General features: G+C 46.1%; 1 long non-coding RNA gene across 2 annotated transcripts in view; it reads left to right on the top strand.

Moving 5' to 3' along the window:
- The window catches only part of LOC123383359, a 46,162-nt gene extending 33,885 nt beyond the window's left edge, over positions 1-12,277 (top strand). For both annotated transcript variants that reach the window (XR_006593015.1, XR_006593014.1), the window contains 2 exons: positions 9,789-10,039; positions 11,250-12,277. This is a non-coding gene — a long non-coding RNA (uncharacterized LOC123383359). The remainder of the gene's footprint in view (positions 1-9,788; positions 10,040-11,249) is intronic.
- The last annotated feature ends 11,862 nt before the right edge of the window (positions 12,278-24,139 follow it).

Raw genomic sequence — 24,139 nt, 5'->3', positions numbered from 1 at the left:
AAAAACAGTGCTACAATGTAGATATTTTTTCAGGATACAGATCTTGCATGTATTTTGTTAGATTATACATAACTATTTTATCCTTTTGGTGATATTGTAAAAAGCAATGCTTCATTTTAAATTTCAGTTCCAAATAAATAAATAAATTTCAGTTCCAATTGTTTGTTGCTAACATATAGAAATACAACTGATTTTTTGTATATAGTAGACGTTATATCCTATGACTTTGATCAACTCATTTGTTCTAGATTTTTTTTAAAGGCTTTCTTAAAAAAAGTTTATTTATTTATTTTGACAGAGAGAGCATCCAAATGCGAGTGGGGGCAGGGGCAGAGAGAGAGAGAGGGAGAGAGAGAGAATCCCAAGCAGGTTCCACACCATCAACATGGAGCCCAATGCCAGGCTCAAACTCACAAACCATGATGTCATGACCTGGGCCAAGATCAGCCTCTTAACCGACTGAGCCACCCAGGCACCCCTGTTCTAGAAGCTTTATAGTACATTGACATTTTCCACAGAAACAATCATGTCTTTTAAGAATGAAGGTAGTGTTATCCCTTTCAAATAGCTTTTGATTTGAGAGTAGGAAAAGTATTTTCTTCTATTTTATTTGTAGCTAGGATCTCCAGCACAGTGTTGAATAAGAGAGGTAAGAGTGGACATCTCTGTCTTATTCTAGAGAATATCTGCTGGCTGTAGTTTTTTATAGATGCTTTTTATCAATGTTAGGAATTTCTCTTTTATTCTTGTTTCTGGAGAGTTTTTAACGTGAGTGTGTGTTGAATCTTGTCAAATATTTTTGTGGCATGGAGTGAGAAAATGTAAAAAATTTTTAAAATTTATTATAGTGAATTGCTTTATTGGTCCTTGACAAAGTTTTGAACCGACTTTACATTCTTGGGTTAAACTGTACTTGAGTATATTATATTATTCTTTTTATATATTGTTAGGTTAAATATGCCAATATCTTGTTAAGGTTTTTTCATATCTGTATTCAGAAGGGTTATTGTTCTCTAGTTTTTTTTTTTTTCTTTCTTGTAATGTCTTCGGTTTGATATTAGGATAGAGATGGCCCCATAAACTCTGAGTTGTTAACTATTCCTTCTTCTTTTGGCTCAGTTGTTTTCTTTGGGGAGGTTTTTAACCTGAGGATTGGGGCTTTGTTTGTGGGAATGTTTTGACTATAAATTCTGTTTCTTTAATGTAAGTCATAAGGCTACGCAGGTGATCTCCTTTTCCGGAGTAACTTTAGTGGTTTTGTTTCTCAGTGTATATTTCAGTTTCATAAGGTTACCAAATTTATTGGCACAAAGTTGTTCATAAAATGGCCTTAATATCTTTTAAATATCTTTGCAAACTATAGTTATATCACTAGTCTTATTTGGGATGTTGATAATTTGTGTCTCCTCTTTTTTCGTGGGTGGATCAGTTTTGCTGATCTTTTCAAAGAAACAAAATTTAGTTTCATTGATTTTTTTGTGTGTGGTGGGTTTTTTTCTTAATTTTATCTTCTCTTTATTATTTCCTTCGTTTTGTTTGTTTTGGGTTTAATTTCCTGTACTCTTTCTAGTTTTTGAGGTGGCAGCTCAGATTGTTGATTTGAGACTTATGCTTTTTTCTAATTTATGCATTGACTGCTGTAAAATCCCCCTGTCCACCCTGGTTTAGCTGCATGTAACAAAGTTTGACTAAAGTATGTTTTATTTTTATTCAACTCAAATTGTTTTCTGATTCTCCTTGGGACTTCTGTATTGTTTCATAAGTTATTTAGAAGCATATCTTGAGGTGCCTGGGTGGCTCAGTGGGTTAAGTGTCCCACTTTTGATTTCAGCTCTGGTCATGATCTTGTGGTTCATGACATTGAGCTCTGCTATGTCGGGCTCTGTGCTGGCAGTATGGAGCCTGCTTGGGATTCTCTCTCTCTCTCTCTCTCTCTCTCTCTCTCTCTCTGTCCCTCCTCCACTCATGCTGTCCCTTTCTCTCTCTCTCTAAGAATAAATAAACTTTAAAAAAAGGAAGTGTATCTCTTAATTTCCAAATATTTGAGGGTATTCCAGATGTCTTTCTGTTATTGACTTGTAGTTTATTTATTTTTTATCCAGAGAACACACTTTGTATCATTTTAATTCCTTAAATATTTTTGGAGGACTTCCACTTCAAAGAAGATGGAGTAGACATACTTTTTCTTCTTTTCTGCTAAGTACAACTAAAAGCCCTGGAAGTTATATAACAAATATAAAAAGATTTTGAAACACGGAGAAGAGTGCAAACTGTCGATGGACCTCGGGGTCTGAGGTGCAACATGGTACTGAGTTCCCTGGGTTTCATTTTGCTCCTAGGTCCCAGACTTGGAGCTGAAGAAGTCAGCGACACAGAAACAGCAATGGGCACAGCCCCCTTCCTCCCCACCCCTCCCCCCCCAAAAAAAGAGAGAAGAAGAAGGAGGAGGAAGAAGAAGAAGAGAAAGAGGAGGAAGAAAAGGAAGAATAAGAAAAGGAAGAAGAGGAAGAGGAAGAAGAAGAAGCCACCCTAATGAAAGCATGTTCTCAGGGTGCCTGGGTGGCTCAGTCAGTTGAGCATCTGATTCTTGATTTCGGCTCAGGTCATGATCTCACTGTCGTGAGATCGAGCCCTGTGTCAGGCTCTGTGCTGAGCATAGGGCCTGCTTGGGATTCTCTCTCTCCCTGTACCTCTGCCCCTCTCCTGCTCACTTGCACACACTCTGTCACTCTCAAAATAAATAAATAAACATTTAATAAATAAAGCACATTCTCTCTAGCCACAGGACTAGGAAAGAGGCAGCCTAGCAGGACAGACTCTTTATGATACTTCTGCTACACTTCATCCCATTGCCATAGTGGCCCTGCTCCCACTAATACCAGTAAAGACAGAGTGGGGAGCCTGGAGTTCCACATTTGCAGATATAACAAGGTGACCCAGTACTGCCACCAAGTCAGTGTCTGAGAAACCCAACTTTCATTCCTGGCAGCTAGTAATGAGCCCCCACCTCATGGTGTGAGTGAAGGTCATTTGGGTGCAATAACAGGAACTCCTGCCCCTTCAGGCCAGGCACCAATTAAGTGACTGTCAGTGGAGGCCAAGTGGGAAACTTGGATTTCTCACCCCACTTCTCAGCAATAAGACCATCTGACCCTCACCCTGCCAGAGTGCTGTCAGAGAAAGAAAACTAAGGTTTAAATGAATTCGATTCAGAGTTTCATAACATAATATTCCCCAAATTTCTTGTATTTATTTATTTATTTATTTATTTATTTATTGAGAGAGAGAGAGAGAGGGAATCCCAAGCATTGATGTGGGGCTCAGTTCCACGACCCTTGAGATCATGACCTGAGCTGAAATCAAGAGTTGGAAGCTCAACCTACTGAATTCCCCAAGTTTCAATAGAAAATTACACACAAAAAACCCAGGAAGATCTCAAACTGAATGAAAAAAGATAATCAAGAGATGCCAACATCTAGATGACTTAGGTGTGAGAATTATCTGACAAAGGTTTAAAGGCAGCCATCATAAAAATTATATAAAGGAGAGGTGCGCCTGGGTGGCTCAGTCCGTTAAGCCTCTGACTTCGGCTCAGATCATGATCTCATGGTTTGTGAATCCGAGCCCTGCGTCGGGCTCTGTGCTGACAGCTTAGAGCCTGGAGCCTACTTCGGATTCTGTGTCTCCCTCTGTCTCTGCCCCTCCCCTGGTCATGCGCGCTCTCTCTCTCTCTCTCTCTCTCTCTCTCTCTCTCTGTCTCTCTCTCTCAAAAATAAACAGTAAAAAAAAGTTAAAAAAATTATGTAAAGGAGCAATTACAAATACACTTTAAAAAAAGTGAAAAAATAAAAAACCACAGCAAAGAAATAGAAAGCCTTAACAAATGTAGAGAGGATGCAAAGAAGAACAAGATGTAACTTGTACAACTGAAAACACAACTGAACTAGAAAACTGTGCATGGGTTCAACAACAAAACGGTGGGGTGGGGGCGTGTGTGGAGGAAAGAATCAGGCAGCTGGAACAACAACAAAAAAGAAAACTGAAAAAAAATTGAGTAGAGCCTCAGGAACCTGTAGAATTATAGCAAAATATCTAACATTAATATAGTAAGAGTCCTGAGGGCGATAAAACAAGAAAACAGAGCTGAAAAAGTACTTAGAGTAAGGGCCGGGAACTCCCCCAATGTGGCAAAGAACAGGTTAAAAAAACTTGAACAAACATTATGATTAAACTTTGTAAAATAAAGGCAATGGAAAAATCTTTAAAGCAGTGAGAGAAAAATGACACTTTGATTATAGGGAGGAAACAATCGCAGTGAGAGGTTTCTCATCGGAACCCACGGAGGCTACAAGAAAACCGCACCACGTCGGGGAAGTTTTCCGTCAAAATTTCTTCAAATATTTGTTGCACAGCCCTCTCTTCTCCTTTCTGAGATCTCAGCGACAAAACTGTTAAGCCTTTGGTTTTGTTTCTGCGTGCCTGAGGCTCTGTTTTTGAATTTATTTTGTTCCTCTTTGTTTTTCCGAGTAGATGATTTATATTGACTTATCTTCAATTTCGCTGATGTTTTCCTCTGTTCTCTCCATTCTGCTACGGAGCCCAGCCAGTCTGTGTTTTATTTTAGTCATTGTATTTTTCAGTTCTAAAATTTACATTTTCCTGGTTCTTTATATGTTTAGCCATTTTGGATTTTATGTTGGGTGTTTTGTTTTTATTTCTTTATTTGAATTTTTTTATGTTTATTTATTTTTGAGAGGGAGAGAGAGCACAAGTGGGGAAGGGGCAGAGAAACAGAGGGAGACCCAGAATCGGAAGCAGGCTCCAGGCTCTGAGCTGTCAGCATAGAGCCCGACGCAGGGCTCGAACTCACGGACCGTGAGATCATGACCTGAGCCAAAGTTGGATGCTCAACCAACTGAGCCACTCAGGTGCCCCTATATTGGGTGTTTTAAATACCATATTATGAGGGGGCGCCTGGGTGGCTCAGTCGGTGAAGCGTCTGACTTCAGCTCAGGTCATGATCTTGAGGTTCTTGAGTTCAAGACCTATGTCGGGCTCTGTGCTGACAGCTCAGAATCTGGAGCCTGCTTCAGATTCTGGATCGGTCTCTCTCTCACTCTACCCCCCCCCCCCCCCCGCTTGTGCTCTGTCTCTCTCTCAAAAATAAATAAAACATCAAAAAAAATTTTTTTTTAAATACCATATTAAGGGATTCTGGCTTTTGTTTAAATCAAATGGAGAACATCTACATTTTAGCTTTTTCGCAGGCAGTCAACACTGTGTTGTTTAGGACACCACTTCCAACCAGCCTTCTGTGGCCTGTGTTTTCATTGTTCCACTTTCAGAGTGATTTTTGCCCTATCTGCGTCACCCAGAGGCTAGTCTGGGACCCGAGTGAGGGGCTTCTCCCTTCTTTCAGTTCTCACAGTTACATTATGCTGTTTAGGGTCAGATTCACACGTGCTCAATGATTTCATAAACAACCTCATGGGTTTGATATTCTGATCTACTCTCTCTCTGTGATCTCATGCGTCCTTTTGCTTCCCTGGACCTCCCTATTTTGGTCCTCTGTCTCAACATCCGGGGCTGTGTTAACCCTAATGCTGCTGTGCATTCCCCATGTCCACACTTGCCGCGGTCTGTGGGAGAACGGAGGGGAAGAACAGCAATGCATTATGGATCTTAGCTCTTTTGATTGGAGAGACTGGTTCTTCTCCCTGAAGAGTTTTTGCCTCTTACCAGACCCGGCTGCTGCTTTCGTTATTGCTGCTTCCTCTGATCCAGGATTTCTTGCCCAGGGAAGCAAAAGGACAAATGAGATCACGGAGAGAGAGTAGATCAGAATATCAAACCCATGATCCAGGATTTCTTGAAGGCTGGAGTGTGACAGGGTGGAGAAAAAAATTTTAAATGTAGATTTCCTCCACTTTGAGCATTAGCAAGTTACTTTCCTGCTCATGGAGCAGTGACTATAAGGTGTCTCCTGAAGCATTCTCTGTCCACGCCAATTCCTGCTTCCAGGTTTTAGGCTACATTAAGTCTAGGCTGGAAGATAGTGGGGAGGTAGAAAAGGGTAAACTCACTGCACACTTGGTAATGTTTTGAATTACGATCTCCTGCTTCAATCTACCTGCTATTTACTTTTCAGAGCTCTCAATAGAAGCTCACACATTCTATCAAGATTTTGTAACTGATCTCAGTGGGAAAGAGCATGGGCCATGCTTTCTCCAAGTTACTCAGAATGTGAAGTTATCAATTCTCTTTTAAACAATTAAAATGTGGGGCCCCTGGGTGGCTCAGTCGGTTAAGCGTCCGACTTCGGCTCAGGTCATGATCTCGCGGTCCGTGAGTTCGAGCCCCGCGTCGGGCTCTGTGCTGACAGCTCGGAGCCTGGAGCCTGCTTCCGATTCTGTGTCTCCCTCTCTCTCTGCCCCTCCCCCATTCATGCTCTGTCTCTCTCTGTCTCAAAAATAAATAAACATTAAAAAAATTTTTTAAACAATTAAAATGTGAAAACAATAGATTTTAGGTTTCCTTTAGTTTTTACCATTTCTTCCATTGTTGATTATTTACATATACTGAAATTTCTGTCTAGTAGCATACTTTCTGCCTTTAAAATATGAATAATATTTATTTTAAAGTCCCTGCTTTTTATTTCAAAATTTTAACATTTATTCATTTTTGAGAGAGAGAGACAGACAGACAGACAGACAGAGACAGCATGAGTGAAGGAGGGGCAGAGAGAGAGGGAGACAAAGAATCTGAAGCAGGCTCCAGGCTCTGAGCTGTCAGCTCAGAGCCCAATGCAAGGCTTGAACCCATGAACTGTGAGATCATGACCTGAGTCAAAGTCAGACACCCAACTGACTGAGCCACCCCAAGTGCCCCTAAAATCCCTGTTTGTTTGTTTGTTTGTTTGTTTTTTACGTCCCTGTTTAAAAATTTAAAATTCCAACAAATGGTTCAGCTCTGAATCTGGTTGTGTTGATTATGTCATCTCTTGATTCTGTGTGTGCCTGTGTGTGTTTAACTTGTTTTTTTGTGTTTCTTATCATTTCTTACTGATTTCTGTGCAGTATGCATAGCAGAACATTGGCAATAGGGGGAGATGGTATTCAATGTACCAATGAGTCCGCCTCTTCTTATGTTAGGCCATTAGCGTTAGGAGATGAGTCATTCTAGTCGGTTGTTCCATGGGGGGTGGGTTTTATTGTTGCTACCTTTACCTTAAATACGCCACAGTCTTCGAGTTCCTCCAGATTTTGGTTGCTGTTACTTTGTTCTTATAATGGGATTGGGGTGCTGATGGGTTTTCCTCAGTGTTTTTATTACCCTCCCTGGGGAAATTACTAGTTGTTATACACATACCCTGCAGAGGTTGGCTTCTCTACATTCTTGCTAAACTGCTATTGCTTGTTACTCAGTGCTGTGCTCTTGGTAGGGGTGGAAAGGTTTTGTTTTGGTTCAGCTTCTTTCTTGGACAAGTGCTGTTTACTTGGGTCTCAAGGGTAGGTTTCGCTCTGTGTCCTTGCCCTTCTTCCCTGTGGCAGCCAAACTGTGCTTTGTTTTTGTCGTTGGTCTAGTATGGGAGTTCTTTTCCCTTCTCCTAAATGATATGGGTCATTGCGTGGTATCTTTGCAGGATCCTGAGCCCAGGATGGAATCCTGCCCCTCCTGTAGGGACAGAGGGTTCTTGCTTCTATCTCTTGTCCTAAAGCAATAGATTTCTGCTTGGAGCATGGATGGGAACAAAAGGATTTGCTGTCATTCCACCAGTGGCTTAATACTTTTGCTTCGTAAATGAGGAGGTTTAGGGAAGCAGGTGGGACTTTGTACTAGTCCCCCAGTGGCAGCTACCAACTCCTGCGTGCCTGAGTTACCCCAGGGAGTTTTCCCCCGTCTCCTGCCTTCCCTTAAGTCTTTCTAGTGAACACCCAGTGGAGGTCTGTGGAAGTGACTGTGGGCTCTCCTAATGTCTATGGCTCTTAGCTATTTGCAACTTAGCTAGTCCATATATATATATATATATATATATATATATATATATATATATATCATATATATTCCATATATTATTTTAGAGAGAGAGTGCACACACAAGTGAAGGAGAGGGGCAGAGAGAGGGAGAGAAGAGAGAGAGAGACAGACAGACAGACTATTCCAAGCAGGCTCCGTGGCCTGGGATGATGACCTGAGCTGAAATCAAGAGTTGGACGCTCAACCAACTGAGCCACCCAGGCGCCCCCAAACTTAGCTATTCCAAATATGCTAGCCCATATTTGGCCTTTAAGAATTCATAAAGATGGGGTGCCTGGCTGGTGCAGTCAGTAGGGCACGTGACTCTTGATCTCGGGGTCGTGAGTTCAAGCCCCATATTGGGTGTGGAGCCTACTTAAAAAAAAAAAAAGAATTCACTAAAATGTTAGCTGCCACCACTTGTGTGGCAGCCTCATTTTTCACTCCGCTGGCCAAAGATGAAATAGATCACGTGTCTCCTTTCTAAGAGGGTTTAGTCACCCTGGAACTCATTTTACTTGCTTCCCCTGTGACTTCACATTTCTGTTGGGCTCAAGATATGTTATGTTTTTATAAGTTACCCAGTGTTTTCTCATTGTTAGAGTGGAAGTGACATTCTTTTTGTACCTTTCTACATGCCGAGTACAGTCTTGTGCATATATCTTTCTTTTTTACCATAAATTCCTAGAAGTGCAATTGAAACAAAGGATATGCATGAACACATTTTTAAGCCTTCTTTGTACATATGGCTGAATTGCTCTTGGGAGAATTTTGAACACATGCTTCCTTCAGCTACTCCTATAATAAGTCCAGCATTATAATTTCCATGTCAAAAAAAGCTATCCATTTCCTAAGATGTGTATGTACTTGATCAAAAAGCTTTGTCTTTTGCACTGAGAAGGGATCTCTTAAAAAAAAAACAGTATACAGTTGTAAACTAATGGGAAGGACAATATGCCGTCATCATTAGAACCTTTGCGAATGAGATTATTTGGGGACTTCAGTCATCAAAGCTTCTGGGAGAATGTGTAAAGATCACCTTACACGAGCTTCTGCCTTGTGGGAAAGAGTGTTTCCTTGAAATGCCAACATAACTGACATGAGCTGATGCCTCACAGTATTCACTGGAAACATAGGGGAAAATAACAGAAATAACTAGTTGATGGGGGGGGGGGGGGGAAGAAGAAAGCTCGGTTGGTCCCTGGATGTTACAGTGTAGCTAGATGTCCATGGGATCCGTCCTCCTCTGGTGAGCAGGCCCGGATGACCCAGACTCTTTCTGGCCAGACCGGAGGCAGGCTAAGCAACCTGCCCCTTTGCTTCCTTTCTTGGAGCCACTCTGCTGCTTTCTTTGCCATCTGAGCAGGCAGAGGCATCCTCTATCCTCTGATCAAGGCACATTCTGGGGCCAGTAGGGAAATAGGCCTCCACCCTACCACACCTTGCTAACGCCAAGGCCAGTACGGAATGGTTAGAAAGACGTCGCCTGACGTGTTCTCCTGGCTCTTGTTGCTTTGGCATGGTGCTTCAAAGTAGACCAGGGGACTTGAGGGGGCTGCACAGTCAGAGCGAGGCTGATACAGAATCTGCAGGGTCCAGGGCAATCGGGTGTCAGAGGGGGACTTGGGCACTTCAGCAGTGGATGTAGCGATGTCCACTCAGCCTGGACAGACCAGGACGGTTGGTCATCCTACTACATTCCCGCTCACTCTTCTTGTTTGCAGAGCTCACTCTGTCTTTCCCCCACCCTTCGTGTTGTCCTTGTCTTTCAGTTTAGGGGGAAGAAGCGGGATGTCATTTGCCAAAGGACTACAAAGAACAGGCAAGCGGAATTGCGTGGACAGTAGATGCCAACCTGGAACTGAGACTGATCGAAGGACCCTATGAAACCTCCTGCTGCCTACCTGGCAGGAAGAAGGAAATAAAACAGGGGAGAGAAGATATCCTGGATTTTCTAAGTATTTACTTAGAGAAGGCTGAAAAAAGGATATAACCCAGAAATGACAGAGTTTACACTGAATTGGTAAGGTTAAGTTTTCTGTCTTCAGTAGAAATAGGAGGTCTAGAGCTAAGTTTAATATTCACATATATGTAGGGGCGCCTGGGTGACTCAGTCGGTTAGGCATCCAACTCTGGATTTTGGCTCAAGTCGTGAACTTGCGGTTCGTGACTTTGGGCCCCGCATCGTGCTCTGCCACTGACAGTGTGGAGCCTGCTTGGAATTCTCTGTCTCTCTCTGTGTCTGCCTCTCAAAAATAAATAAATATTTAAAAAATATTTACACCTATGTAATTGTTTCCGAAATTCACATCTACAACACAAGACTAAGAGTTTTTTCTTTCAACACATATTGCAATCCGTCTAACGGCTGAACAGAGGTTTTTCTTTGGGTTCTGGGCAAGTTGCAGACCATATTACCTTGTGCTTTTAAAGCATCCGGGTTCTCCCTTTCGCACTGTTGGTGGGAATGCAAACTGGTGCAGCCGCTCTGGGAAACAGTATGGAGTTTACTCAGAAAGTTAAAAATAAAACTACTTTTTGACCCAACAATTGCACTACTAGGTATTTATACAAAGAATAAAAAAAACGCTGACTTGAAGGGACACAGGCACCCCCATGTTTATAGCAGCACTATCAACAATAGCCAAATTATGGGAAAGAGCCCAAATGTCCATGGACTGATGAATGGATAAAGAAGATGTGTATACACACACACACACACACACACACACACACTGGAATACTATACTACTCAGGGATCAAAAAGAATGAAATTTTGCCATTTGCAACAATGTAGATTGAACTAGAATGTATTATGCTAAGCGAAATAAGTCAGTCAGAGACAGAGAGACAAATATCATATGATTTTATTCATATGTGGAATTTAAGGAATACAACAGATGAACATAGGGGAAGGGAAGGAAAAATAAGATAAAAACAGAGAGGGAGGCAAACCATAAGAGACTCTAAATACAGAGAACAGACTGAGGGTTGCCGGAGGGGAGGTGGGTGGGGGGATGGGCTAAATGGGTGATGGGCATTAAGGTGGGTGCTTGTTGGGATGAGCACTGGGTGTTGTATGTAAGTGATGAATCCCTGGGTTCTACTCCTGAAACCCATACTCCACTGTACGTTAACTAACTTGAATTTAAATAAATAAATTTTATCAAAGCATCTGAGTTCTAAACATGAGTGTTTCATTTGAATTTAGTTTTACATCTTGTTCCCTGCAGCCCAAGAAGAAGATTAAACCCCAAAGAAAGAGGGACCCCTATTCTGCTGTTTCCCTTTGTCGATGAACTGGTGTGAGAAAAACCCAAGCCCGGGATTCCTGAAATAGGTCTGATCAGTTATCTTTAGAGGATGTGTGGACTTTGCACCCCCACTGATGACCCAAGGTCGACAGTTGATTGGGTGAGTGGTTTGCTCTTGTCTGTCCCATCGGGCTTATTTATATGATCACAGATCACAGCTTCTTTATATGATGAACAGGCAGCCTCTGAAAATACAGGCTCCTACTCATTAGTGTGTTCCTGCCCACATCAGAGCTCCTGTTTGTGTCTCCATCCCTCTCCTCTTCCATGCTCTTCCTCCTCCTTTGGGGGGATGCAGAAAGGTACAGGAGCTGGAATTACGCCATGTGTGTGTAAAAGTGCTCACAGTTGCGGTGATCATGGCTAACTTTCTATAAGCAACGATGTTCCAGAACCGCACCGAAAACATGAACTTTCCTGAGAATACCACACGTTTGGAAGGGGCAGGGAATTATGTAGTGCCGGAACATGAACTGTGAGGAAGGCAGAAGAAGGAGGCCGGATGCTTGGGTGACCAACCTCCCCTGTGTGCCTGGGACTGTCCAGACTTTTGTGCTGAAATTCCTCCGTTCTGAGCAAGCCCTCGGCCTGGGCAATCCAGAATGACTGGTCACACTCCCGTGTTCCCTCTCACCCTTCTGTTTCCAGAGCTTACGATCTCTTTTCTCACCCTTCATGCTGTTCTTGTAATTCAGCTTAGGGGGATGATGGGATGTCCTTTCCAAAGGACTGCATCCTAACGCCCTAGCCCTGTGACCATAGCCTTTCTCTGCTGCTACACGTGATAGATGGCCTTCAGAGGCACGACCTGTACTATAGACAACTACCCTGTGCTCGGGGCTAGCACAGCCAGGGCTGGGGGTCCTTAGGGATCACTTTCCAAGATACCAGAAGATGCGCTGTTCTTTCTTTGAAGCCCCAACTTCTCCTCTCCATCCTCCTGGACCTGGGCGGGTGCTGTGCTGGGAGGAGCCCAGATGGCCCTGCTCTGAGTGAGCCATGAAGCCAGCTTGACCCCAGGCTGTGCTCCATGGGAGTGCTGGGCCTGGCCCACCCCGGAAGCATGCCCAGCCCCCCGCCCCCCCCCATCACCTCCAGTTCCCTTAACACAGCTTTCCAGACACTACCCAGTGCATCTAAGGCCAGTAACTACCTGGGGAGCAGGTGATGTCTTTGGGAGAGGCACCTACCTCTGCCTCCCCCAACACTCCTCCAAGGGCAGCCCCTCCAGTCCCTACAGGGTCACTCATGTGGAAAGATGGACTTCTCTTGCCGTTCCCTGGGGCATGGAGGGTGAGGTGGGGTCCTCTTGGTCCCCTCTACCTCTCTGTTAGAAGGAAAATAATGAATCTTCCCTAATTTGATTTTAGAGAGAGTAATTAGTTCTAAACTACTTACGGCACCTCATGGCGTGCCATGGCACCACAATTGAGAACTGCTTTTTAGTTCCTTTCCTCTCAAGGTGCGTGTAGTCCATGGTGCACCACGGGCATCTCCTGGGGGCTTACAAGAAATACAGAACCTTGGGCTTCACCCCAGGCCTGCTGAATCAGAGTCTACCTTTTTTGTTTTTTAAGTTTCTTTCTTTATTTTTGCGAGAGAGAGCGCGACTTGGGGAGGGCCAGGGAGAGGCGGAGAGAAAGAGAGAGAGAGAGAGAGAGACAATCCCAAGGAGGCTCTGCACTGTCAGCACAGAGCCCGACGTGGGGCTCAAACTCACAAACCGCGAGGTCATGGCCTGAGTGGGAGTTGGACCCTTGACCGACTGAGCCTCCCAGGCGCCCCTCAGAGTCCACCTTTTAACAATGACTGCAGGTGATTCACACTCATGTTCAAGTTTAAGAAGCACCCTAGAGCAGTAGGCTGTGAGTATCGCACATTCTCAGGCCTCACCCCAAATCTAACGTATCAGAAACCCTCGGGGTGGGGCCCAGCAATCTGTGTTTTAACAAGCCCCCCGCTCCACCACAGGTGACTCTGTTGGGAACTGAGTTTGAGAAGCGTGTTCTAGAACCGTTCTTTTTTTTATGGATGGAGAGATAGAGGCATAGAGAGGTGAGTGTTCCCAGGCTGTTCTCTGCAACTCCTGGCAGGCATTGCCGATCAGTCACGCCCCTGTTTCTGACTGAACTTGGCCGTGGCCTCCGAGTCTCTAAACGGCTCTCTCGTCACGCACGACCACCATAACGGAGGTGACCGACTTGTCAGGCCAGCAGAAGGGGCTCCGGGACGGCCTCCACGGTAACCTGTGGGCCCGTCTTCACAGAGGGAGGCGTTCTTCTGGGCGGGGCTGGCAAGAGCCTCTGTGGAACAGTTAGGAAAATGCTCATCGCGGCAGGGACGAGGATCGGATCCTCTCACGTTCAGTCTCAGAAAGCAGTGCCGTGACACGCTCGTGTTTTCCGTGGCAGTGCTCAGAATGTGCTCCTGCCATGCTTGTTCAGTGCACTAATTCTGTTCCAGCCGTTGGCCGGCCGTCTCCCCCATGTGGCTGCTTCGCATGTGTTATGGGCTATTAACCGACTGAGCCACCCAGGCGCCCCTTCTAGATGTTTTTAAAACTAGTGTCTGTCTGGGGACACCTGGGTGGCTCAGTCGGTTAAGCGTCTGACGATGGCTCAGGTCACGATCTCACGGGTCACGGGTTCAAGTCCCGCATCGGGCTCCGCGCTGTCGGCTTCGGAGCCTGCTTCGGAGTCTGTGTCTCCCCCTCTCTCTGCCCCTCCCCCACTCGTGCTCTGTCTCTCTCTTTCTCTCTCAAAAATAAATAAGCATTAACAAGTTAAAAATAAGATAAAATTAGTATCTGTCTTGGCTATTCCATGAGCACAGAAATCAGATTTATCTTGCTCATTGTTCGTATTAATTTCCTAGGCCTGCCATAACAAATTATCCCGTGAGGGTGGCTTACAACAACAGAAATGTATTCTGTCACGTTTCCGGAGGTCTAGAAGTCTGAAATCAGTTATCCCTGGGCCAAAATCAAAGTATCCGCGGGGTCATGCTCCCTCTAGAGGCTGTAGGAGAGAATCTGTTTGCTACCTCCTTAAGCATCTAGTGGCTTCCAGAATTCCTTGGCTTGTGGCTGCTTCACCCTAATCTCTGCTTCTGTCATCACATCTGTTCCTGACTCAGATCTCGCCCCCACCGCCTTCCTCCCATAAGGACCCTTGTGGTTACGGTGAGTTCACCTGGATAATTGAGGCTACATTCCTCTTGAGAGCCTTAACTTAATCCTCTTGTTTCCTGTATAAGGTGATAGTCACAGGTTCTGGGGTTAGAATGAGGACCTATCTTTGGGGCAGTCTTTTTCCCACTGCACCGCTCAGTCCCCATCAGCGCCTGGCTCACAGTCGGCGCTTAGGAAAACTGCGTGATAGGAGCGAATGAAAGAATAAGGGAACGCAGATTAGCCAGAGTCATGAGAGAGAAGAGAACCCTGAAGAAAACAAAAAGAATAAATGCAGAGGTGGATGGTGGCTGGCATTTGGTTATTGGTGCTCCAGAGCAGGGCCTCTGGGTCCAGACTGCCCCGGTTTGTATCCCACTTGTCCCATGCACTAGCTGTGTGACCTTGGCAACTTACTCCGCTTTTCTGAGCCTCTGTTTCTTTACCTGTCAAATGGGTACGATGAAACCTACTTGGTAGGATTATTGTAAGACATAGGGGAGCTTTTGTGCATAAAGTTCTTAGAATAGCGCCTGTCAGGCTATCGAATGTAATTTGCTATCTCTAGAACAAAGCGGAGGGCCAGTCACACAGAAGGTGCTGAATAATGTATGTTGGATGAAATCAGGAAAGAAGGCACAGACCTTGTTTTCCTGACATTCTTGGCTCGGTAAGGAGTTTGAGAAACCTCTCAGAATCGCTGTCATATGCAGAAGAATGTGAAAAGTGGCCGAAAACAGGGAGAATGAAAGCTGGAGCGAAGGGGCTAAAGTGGGGACGCGTGGCACAGGTCTGGCCTCGCTGGAACCTCAACGGCAAGTAACAACAGGAAGGGAGAGAAACAGTAGTGGTTGATCAGGCCCAGGTCATGAGTAGCCTTGAACGCCGGGGAAGAAGTTAATTGAATAGCCAACGGGAAGCCCTCGAAGAGTTGTTAGCTGGGAAAATTACCTAACCGGTATGTTTTAGGAGTGCCCACCGGGATTGGAGGTGGGGAGAGGCAGGGAAAGTAGTTAGGGTGCTATTGCCCTATGCTAGGAAAGGGGTAAAGAGGCCTCTGCACGAGGCAGATGGCAGGGGGACAGAGGAGAGGAGGACGGTGACCCGTGTTGCAGGGATTGAGTTAATAATTTTTAGGAGCGAGGGTTAGGGGAACGAGCACAGGTTCCGGGCTTGCTCGCTGACTGGCTGTGGGACTTAGGACAACCCACTGAAGTCCTTTGTGGCTCAGCTTTCTCATCTGTAAATTGGGTCTGGCTGCCTCAGAGAAATGTTCGAAGGCACCCAGTGACGCGCACTACATAGAATAATTGCGACTCTCGTTTGCAGGTGGAAGGTATCAGAACTGTTTTGTTGAAAGTGACAGAAACACAATTCCATTGAGCTTAAAGCCAAAAAGAGAGGAGTGTCAGGGGCACCTGGCTGGCTCTGTCAGTAGGAGTGTGCGACTCTTGGTCCCGGGGTTGTGACTCAGAGCCCCACGTTGGGTGTAGAGATTACTTACAAATAAAATCTTTAAACAAGAGAGACAGGGAGAGGCATGTATTGGTTCCTATGCTCAAGCTAGGGAAGCTAGCCTTGGGGACAGCTGGCAGTTAGGAAGAAGAATGCTGTTTTGAAAAAAATGTTTATGTATGCGATGCCTGGGTGGCTCAGTCGGTTGGGCATCCGACTTTGGCTCAGGTCACGATCTCACAGTTTGTGGGTTTGCGACCCGCATCGGGCTCTGGTGCAGGCCTTGAACTCGCAAACCACGAGATCGTGACCTGAGCCGAAATGAAGAGTCAGGCACTTAGCCGACCGAGCCACGCAGGTGCCCCAGGAAGAAGAATGCTTTTAGGTATTTGTTCCTCTTCCCCCCTCTCCTCTGCCTGTCAGTCAGGTTCATTCTTTCCTGCCGGAGGCTGGCATTCTCCAGGCGGTGAGAAACCGGACCACGGGGCAAGCTGAAGCTCATGTCCTTCCAGGCCGCTGACCCAAGAGCAAAGGATGTCCTTATCTCCAGCTCCAATTTGAAAAATGCCAGAAAAAGATGTAGATTGGCCAGGCTTCTGCCCTATGAGTCCCAGAGTCACTTTCTCAGAAGAGCGGTGGGGACCCCAGGCTTAGCAGCTGCGGAGGCTTCTGGGACCTGGGCAACTACCGTAATGCGGGTCCCACGGTAGTTGAGGGTAAAGAAGGAGTCAAGGTGGGCTAACAGTTCAGGCCTGAGGGTATCATTCAAAATGAAACCCAGGATTCAGGAGGTGGAGCTGGTACGTTGGGGAACGTGCCCTGGGTGGGTTGCATCCCTGCGGCCCTTGACCTTCGGCGTGTGTAAGGAGACTGCGTGTCTCTTTTTTATTAAAATAATTCTTCGTAATGTTTATTTTTGAGTGAGAGAGAGACAGACAGACAGACAGAGTGTGAGCAGGGGAGGGGCAGAGAGAGAGGGAGACACAGACTCCGAAGCAGGCTCCGAGCTGGCAGCACAGAGCCCGAGGCGGGGCTCCAACTCACGAACTGCGAGATCATGACCCCAGCCGAAGTCGGACGCTGAACTGGCTGAGCCACCCAGGTGCCCCGAGAAGACTGCGTTTCTGATGACATCAAGTCCAGCCTCCTCTCAGTCCCCAGCCTTGCCCAGCCTTGTAAATAGCTGGGCCCGCCTTGAGAAGCCCTTGGCCCTTGCTGATGTGTGGCCGTGATAAGCTTCCCTATTCTACTGTCTCAGTTCTTTGTGTATGTAGGGGGTGAGTGGTGCTGTCCTGACCCTCTTTTCAGCCACTGCCAGGAGGCATCCACTTGATGGTTAATTAGACACTCCAAGCGTGACTAAAATGTGACCGAGCTGTGCGCTTCATGCCAACTCATCCTTCTTCCCCCAGGTTATGTAATTTTTTTTCTCAAAAGTGTTAGGATCAGATCCGGGCTGTGCAAGCCAGCAGCACCCCCTGGGCATTGGTGACCCTGGCCTTGGACTTTTCAGTTTGAGCAAGTGCGATAGGACTTTGCTGGTGATGACAACAGCGGCGGTGGTGGTGAAGAGGAGGAGGACTAGAGCTATAAGGGTACGGATGAGTGTTTTCATGAGACCCGGCTTCTTTTCGAAGCGAGTCCCGGTCATACACATCATCTCCCTGGACCCTCCTGACGCCTCTGGGAGGCGGTGAGGGCTAGTGGAAAGAACACAGCGGCCACTTGCAAAGACCTGGTTTGTATCCCATTTCCGTCATTCAGGGGCAGGTCATTTCACCCCTTGGAGTCTGTTTCCCTTCTGGAAAACAGCATGATACCTGTACTGCCCGTTTCCCCGGAAGACTCCATGTGAAAAAGCACAAAGTGCCTGACGTCGTGGGCGTTCAGTAAATCTCCATTCCCCGTCTTACAGATGAAGGACATCCAGAGTCCGGGGCTTTCTGCTGAATTACCTTGGACCAGTTGCTAAACCTCTCTGTGCCTTGGGTTCGTCATCCATAGGGAGGGGAGGGGCTCCTAGCCGTCAATAAGTTTCAGAGTGAGGCAGAGAGGAGTCTGAATGCGACTTCACTAGCACTGTCTCGGCCTCATCTGTAAAATAAAGATGATCATTGCATTTGCCTGCTATAAAGCTGGACTTAGTTCAGAGAAATGAGCCCTGCCATGGATTGAATGGTGGACCCCCCCCCCCCGCCAAATTATGGCCATGTCTTAATTCCCAGAACCGGGAATGTGATCTTATGTGGGAACAGGGTCTTTGCCGATGTAATTACGTTAAGTATCTTGAGATAAGATCACCCTGGATTGTCTGGATGGGCCCTAAATCCAATAAGTGTCCTCCTACAGAAAGGAGAGAGAGATTTGACACGGAGGCACACGGGGAAGGGGGATGAGAAGATGGGAGCAGAGATTGGAGCGCCGCTCTGTGAGCCAGTGGATGCCGAGGGTTGCAAGCAACTTCCAGAAGCTAAGAGAGAGAGCGGCAATGAATGGTGTCTTCCACAGAGCCTCCGGAAGGAGCCATCCCTGCCCACACATTGATTTCAGACTTCTGGCTTCCAAGAACTGCGAGAGAATACATTTCTGTTGTTTTATGCCACCCAGTCTGTGGTACTTTGTTACAGCAGCCCGGGGAAATTGATCCAGACCCTAGAAGAAGTTAAGCTAAGAGATGAGTTGGGCTGGTGAAGGTATTTTCCTGTGGGCCTCCCACAGCACCTCCAGCCCGTGTTAAAGTCTTGTGGATAGAAAAGAAGATTCCCCAAGGGAAAGAATGACCTCTTGCCCTCAGCAGGGATAACATCTCTATGGGTACCCTAGGGGGCTCCAAATACTCTAAGGGGTTGGCTATGAAAAGCCAGTTGGGAAATGAGGCCAGACAGACTAACCTCTGTGACAGAAGAGGCAGAGAGAGAGAGACAGAGAGAGAGAGGGAGGGAGGGAGAGGGAGAGAGGGGGGGAGGGAGGGAGAGGGAGAGGGACTCCGCAGGAATCAAGAAAAGATCAATTTACCCTTTTGGCTACGTTGTTGTCTCATTGCTTTTGAAAATTAAATTCCGCTTAGGGAAAGGAAAGGGAGCTACGACTTCTTGATTGCCAAGTCTCTGCAAGTGCTTTACACACACTTTTGCATTTGATTGTCACAACTACCCTGAGAGGAAGACAAGTACTATCGTTACTCTTGTTTTATCAGTGAGGTAATTCGAGGCCCAGAGTCTCAGGTCTAGTGAGTGACACAGCTGGATTTCAAATTCACTCGTGAAAAGGGGAAATGAGTGTACAGGTATCTAGATGCCCTTATCTGGAAAGATACATTTTCGTCATAATTTCCAAGGGTATTGTGACCCCAGTAGCTAAAGAATTCTTGCTGGAGAGCCCTACTGTTATTTTCTGAGTCTCCTCTGAGGTGTTCTGGGCAAGTCTTCCCTGATACTTCCCTTTAAAAATAATTAAGTGAACAGAATTGGCAAGGAGCCCCGCCCGCATGCCTTTATACTACTGTTCCACTGCGGTTTCCGCGCAGGTTCATACTTCCTCCTCCCAAGCACAGGTCGTGTGTTCTTTTCATTTCTGCATCGCTGGCAGCAAACACAGGGTTTGGTGTATCGAGGAACTTGGCAAATGTTAGATGGATGGGAGGGTGGGTGTATGGGTGCATGGAAGGATGGGTGGTTGGATGATGGATGGATGGATGGATGGATGGATGGGTGATGGATGGATGATGGATGGTGGATGGATGGATGGATGGATGGATGGATGGATGGATGGATGATGGATGGATGGATGATGGATGGATGGACGATGGATGGATGATGGATGGATGATGGATGGATGGATGGATGATGGATAGATGATGGATGGATAATGGATGGATGGATGGATGATGGATGGATGATGGATGGATAGATGGATGATGGATGGATGATGGATGGATAGATGGATGATGATGGATGATGGATGGATAGATGGATGATGGATGGATGATGGATGAATGGATGGATGGATGGATAGATGGATGATGGATGGATGATGGATGGATGGATGATGGATGATGGATGGATAGATGGATGATGATGGATGATGGATGGATAGATGGATGATGGATGGATGATGGATGAATGGATGGATGGATGGATAGATGGATGATGGATGGATGATGGATGGATGGATGATGGATGATGGATGGATGGATGGATGATGGATGGATGATGGATGGATAGATGGATGATGGATGGATGATGGATGGATGGATGATGGATGGATGATGGATGGATAGATGGATGATGGATGGATGATGGATGAATGGATGGATGGATGGATGATGGATGGATGGATGATGGATGGATGGATGATGGATGGATGGATGGATGATGGATGGATAGAAGAAAGGAAGGGTGGGTAGATGGACGGTTGGATGGGTGAGTGGATGGTCCAGGGTCTCTTTGTGGTTAATATCCAGGCCTCTTTCATTGTTTGAAGCTTGTAATATATTAAGAAAAGAAGTAATACTAAAATAAGGTTATAACACTTGTGCTATGTTTATAATATTTCTTTTACTATATTACTAATAACACTTTTGACATGCACTTAAAATATCACTGTAGTATAACTTTATTTGGATTAAAAGAGTTATTGTCTATAAAGGGCTCAGAACAAGAACTGGTACATACCAAAGAGTGAACAGATGTTTTTAGGAAAATATATTGGCTGGAATTATCTTGAAGGGGGGGGGGTAGAACAGAAGAGGAAATAGCCATTTTTGAGTATTACTATGAACCAGGTAGGATGCTAGTGATTTCCAAATGCATTATTATCTGCATTTTGCAGATACAGAAACTAAAATTCAAAGATACAGCGCCCCCATCAGGCTGATAGATGTGTAGTTTCTCATTCCCACTCTCTCCCACTACCCTGGTAATTGGAGGAGCCAGACTATGGCTGGTGGTACAGGAGTCCTTTCTTGGTATGTGTGGTTCCAGGACCTCTGTTGGACAGTATTAATCATGTTAGCCTTTATAATAGCTGCACTTTGCGAAGGAGGTTGGACCAGAGTGATCTGACAGGAGAGCAAAGGAAACACCAAACAAGAAAACATAAAAATTTTGCTTGGCCCTTGGGGCGCCTGGGTGGCTCAGTCAGTTCGACATCTGACCCTTGATTTAGACAACAGTCATGATCTCACGGTCCGTGAGATCGAGCCCCGCACCGGGCTCTGTGCTGACAGCGTGGAGCCTGCTTTGGATTCTCTCTCTCACCTCTCTCTCTATCCCTCCCCCTGCTTGTGCACACGCTCCATCTCAAAATAAAGAAACTTTAGACAGCAAAACCAAAAAGACCATGCTTGCTTGGCCCGAGTACGCATGTTTTGCTGCTCCTTGAGGCATGCTCGGGTCGAGTCCCTCTTTGTCCGATTAGGCCAGCAGAAGAGCAGTTTTCTTCAGTCCTGTGAAGAATTCTGTCGCTGCCCCAAGCACAAGGTGAAAATCTCAGAAGACCGTCCCAATGTTTTCATCTCCTGCCTGGGCTTATTCCCCTCAAAGGTTTTTGTGTGTACACTCGACTCTTGGACAATGCCAGGGTGAGGTGCACTGACCCCGCCCCCACCCTGCGTGGTCAAAAAATCCACGTATAACTCTTGGCACCGCCAAATTTAACTGCCAATAACCTCCTGTTGACCAGAAGCCCACTGATAGTGTAAACATTCAATTAACACGTACAGTTGACCTTTGAACAACATGTATTGGAACTGTGCGGGTGCACTTGTACGTGCATTTTGTTTTCAATAAATATAGCACAATACTATGAATGTATTTTCTTTATGATATTCTTCATATTTTCTTTTCTCTAGCTTACTTTATTGTAGTAATACAGTATATCATACATAGAACACACCAAAGATGTGCTAATGGAACAGAGGTCCCTTCACGAGCCTTATATCTTTGAGGTTATCGGGGAGGGACTGGCCTGATAGAGGAGGGGATCGGCCCCGTTCGGTTGGGTTTCCATCATTTGCAGTGAAAAGTCCTAAGTGGTGCATTCAAGGAAACCCCTCTCTGCCTTCCTCCCTCATCTTCCAAACCGGAAATGCCGTGGTCTCCTGACAAGATCAATCCAACCCTGGGCACCTGCGGCCTGAGAGATCCACATAGCTCCAGAGCCGGCCCCCTCCTCAGATCTGTGCCTTCTGCCTCTATGGATTCCCCAACCAAGGAAGCTGTTTTCCTCTTTTGCCATACTCCTTTCACCTAGCCTCCCTGTCTGCAGCACTGACCATTCTGCTGCCATCGTCGTAGGACATTTCTGACCCCAGGCTCCTGGGATGAGGGCCTGCTTCTTCCCTTGCAAATTTCATTTTCCCAGATGGCAATCTCTGTGCCTCTTGAAGGCAATTTCCTTGATTAAATTCTTTTGTAACTATGGATCATATGGCTTCTGCGAGGCTGGGTTCCACCATTTACTTTACTTGACCTTTGGAAATGTTTTTTATGTATGACAAATGACAGCAAATAAAAGCAGCTGCCACCCCCCCCCCCACTACCTGTTTTGCATTTCTGGGAAGGGTGTCCAGATAGCTTTAGATAGGAACCTTAGATAGTGTCTAGACAGCTGTAGGCAGATACTGTTGTTTCCTGTGTTTAAGATCAACGATAACATTTTATATCTTTCACCAAGTGCTCACCATGTACTAGGTGCTGAGGTGCCGAGAGAGAGGGAGAAAGAGACAGACAGATGGACAAAGAAGTCCCAGTCCCTGTCATCGAAGCACACACCTGACATTATCCTAGGTAGTCTACATCTGTCAGGTATTTAATCTCCTGACTTGGTCATGGCGCTGCTGTGGAGAACAAGTAGGCTCGTGGCCGGGAAAGCGGATCAAGAGTCTCTCCGGGTGGGAGGTGGAGGAGGCCGTGGTCTGTCTTAGTGACTGTGGTCAGTGTTCGTACTTCCAGGCTGATCCACAGTCTCCTTTTCTTTGACTCTGCCTATGCCATCCGACCTAGGGGCTGGACCCATCCATGCGAGGTCCCACAAAAGAAGCTTCTACAAGAACGGAGATCACAAAGAGCACAGACCCAGCATAGTCACCTTAAAAATGCTCGCAGGGCCAGTCATGAGGAGTGGGGCACCGCGACACCCCAGTGAGGTTGCTCGTTGCTTTAGCCTGTGGATTGCTCTGAGTGAAGGGATCTTAGCCAAACGTAGCCCTCAGCCCAGTGACGCCAGCACACCCTTGCTGAACCGTTCGGCAGGCACCGGACACCAAACCCAAACCTGATCTCGCGATGTTCACCGTCTCTGAAACACGTTCACTGCACCCTTATCCCCACCCTTGCCATCCCACTGCTCTGCACACAATCTTAGAAGTCTTCCCCGACTTTTCCCACTCCTTCCTTCTCATTTCCAAATAGACACCTAGTTCTGCGGATTCTGTTTTGTAAATTCTGATCCAGTCTGTCCACTTTTTTCTTGCCTCCCCATTCCGGAATAGGCCACCACCGCCTCTCGCCCGGTCCTCTGTAATAGTCAACTGGTTGGCCCTATGCTTGTATTCCTGCCTCCACCGGTACATTCCCCACAGTATTGCCATGGGATATTGAAAAAAATGCAAAGCAGAGCACATCAACCCCTTTCTTGGAACATATATTGGCTTCCCATTGCTTCAGGAGAAAGTCTCCAGTCCTTACTGCAACCCGGAAGGCCCTGTGTGTAATCTGTTCCTCTCTGCCTCTCTATTTTATTTTTTTAGATGTTTATTTATTTTGGAGAGAGAGACCTGCACAGAGAGTGAGCAGGGGAGGGGCAGAGAGAGAGGGAGACACAGAATGTGAAGCAGGCTCCGGGCTCCAAGCTGTCAGCAGAGAGCCCGACGTGGGGCTCGAACTCACAGATTGTGAGATCATGACCCGAGCCGAAGTCGGACGCTTAACCGATGGAGCCACCCAGGCACCCCTCGGCCTCTTTAACTTCCCCTCATACCAAACTCTCCCTACCTCTATGTGCAGCAGCCTCACTAACCTTCTTGCAAGGTTTATCCAATTCCAGAGTCTTCCTTTTACTTGAGAAGCTTCCCTGTCAGTGCCCCCCTTTCACTACCAATTTTCTTTACTTTCTGGTCTCAGTTTTTCTACGACTTCCTCTGAGCAGCCTTCCTTCTCTGAGCACTGAGACTGGGTTGACCTCC

Source organism: Felis catus, chromosome X (genome assembly GCF_018350175.1).
Source record: "Felis catus isolate Fca126 chromosome X, F.catus_Fca126_mat1.0, whole genome shotgun sequence".
NCBI lineage: Eukaryota > Metazoa > Chordata > Mammalia > Carnivora > Felidae > Felis > Felis catus.
Note: the sequence above shows the minus strand (reverse complement) of the source record. Positions and strands in the feature narration are given on the sequence as shown.